Here is a 2,359-nt window from a genome sequence, read left to right as displayed (position 1 = left end):
CGAACTCAGGACCTTCGGAAGAGCAGTCAGTGCTCTTACCCGCTGAGCCATCTCGCCAGCCCCCTCTTTTATGGATTTTCTTTCCCACCAAAATACGTTTTAATCATATCTCTTCTACTTAGCAACTGGGTAGTCCCAAGGGTATACCTTTTTCCCCATTTTTTTGCCTTTAAAAAGTAGTAACACATATTAATTCACACTTTGCTGAATCCACTGAGACATTTTATTTATGAATACATCATGCAGTGATCATATGCATCCACCTAGCTCCTAAACTCTAACCTCTTTTAAACTGCTGAAGCATAGTTTCTGAATTGTAATATTACAGCAATGAGACATATCTGAAGAAACTGTGTGAATCATCATTACATGGTTACGTGCTTAGTAAATTGCTATGGCCTTGACTGCTGTAATTACTCTTGTGAAGTCACTATTATTATACTTGTCTTCTAGCTAAAACCTTTAATAGTTTGAAAGGTTTGGGGATTATAAAGTTAAAAAGCAGAAGGCATTGGAAATAAATTGCTCAAAGTTTTTATTTGGCCCATTTTGATCTATTTACATAATTTGTGGAGAAAGAATCCTCTAGAGAGAGTTTAGAAGATATTAAGTAATATAAAGTTAAAGGGTTGCGATTTCATTTAATTGAAGATTCTATTATGGGAAAATAGGTAAACAGTGTTTATTAATATTAAGTACATCAAATATGAGTAGACATAAAATTCTTTCAATAGGAACTGAAATTTCATGGGTGAAAAGTATAAATTTTAAATAAACACATTTTATGAAAATCAATGACATATGATTTTAAATCCTAGTAATAATAATAGCTATTATTTTATGCCTTCTAATTTTTAAGCATACATAAAAAACGTTTTAATAAAAATTTAGCCAAATTCCCTATACTAATTGTGGCGATTTCAAATAGAAGTGTCTCCTATGTTCTTATGTATTTAAACAGTTGGTCCCCAGTTGGTGGTGCTGTTTGGTAAGGATATGAAATCTTTAGGAAGTGGAGCCCTGCTAGAAGTTGTATGTCACTGGGATGGACACTGATAGTTTATAGCCTTCTCCTACTTTCCGTTTTTTGTTTCTGCTTCCTGTGTTTTGATGAGAAGGTGACAAGCCAGCTTCCTGTTCCTGCCACTATTTTTTCCTGACTGCCGTCATCCCTTTTCCACCACATCCTAGTGGAGGTACAAGCTAAAATAAACCCTTTCTTCTCTAAGTTACATTTTGTCAGAGTATTTTATCACAGTGACATAAAAGTAACTAATATATTGACATAAAAGTGAATTGTTTTCATTCTGACAAAAATTTTAAGAATATTTTCACAACAAAAAGCAGCAGGTTATATTATTACTTTAAAAGAATATAGAACTCTTATGTGAAAGCACTGTATTTTATTCCGTCTTCCTTATTGTTGTACATTTAGTTTATTTTCATATTATACTATCAAAATAGCAAATATCTTCAATATCTCCACCAGCAAGTGTTTCTGTGTTGTAGATAAAATTTTAAAACAAGTTACTTGAATCAAAGTCTTTGTAAAATGTTAAGAGAAATATATGAATAAATATACGTAAATACACAAACACATAGGAAAAGAAGAGGAGGATCATTAGAACGCTTGGATTTAATAATGAATGAGTTAGAATTTGGGCATGTAGAATTTGTGGTTAAGTTTTTTGACTTGTGTAGTTATAGCATCATCCTAATAAGAATAAATAACATTGTGCTACAAAATTTAGTGCATAAAATACATTTGAACCACTCAAGACTGTAAAGACATTTAAGTTTTTATTGACATTTTAATATATTCAAACTATTCTCAGATAAAAATTACTGTCATCCAAGTGATTTTAGAAGTTAGGGTGAGGCTCCTTCCTAACTGAGTTATGGTAACATAGCAACATATAATGGACAAACTCAGATAAGGGCAAACATAACAAAAAAAGAGGATTTTATGACTCTTAAGCTCTGGCTTTCTTTCTAGTCTTTACTAACACCTCTTGCTTCCTCTCTCCCCCTCTCTCCCCCCTCTCTCCATGTAGCCATGGCTGGTCTCTACTTTTTTACACTCTGTCTCTGTCTCTGTCTCTGTCTCTGTCTCTGTCTCTCTCTCTTTTTCTCTCTCTCCTTTTCTACAACAATGGACTGCCTGCCTTCTTTCATCTAGACTCGCTGTGCTGGAGCAAAGGCTTAGGCCTTCCCCTAAAGAGCTGTATCTAATCTCCTGCAGGCAAATCTCTCAGCTCCAGCCAAGGCCACCAGCCAAACCAAGCAGTCTGCCTGAACTAGCCAGACTCTCCTCCCCATGAGGCTGGATTTTCTTTTCTTTTCTTTTTTTTTTTTTTTT

The sequence above is a fragment of the Mastomys coucha genome, chromosome X (assembly GCF_008632895.1).
Source record: "Mastomys coucha isolate ucsf_1 chromosome X, UCSF_Mcou_1, whole genome shotgun sequence".
Classification (NCBI taxonomy): domain Eukaryota; kingdom Metazoa; phylum Chordata; class Mammalia; order Rodentia; family Muridae; genus Mastomys; species Mastomys coucha.
This window is presented reverse-complemented; position numbering follows the sequence as displayed.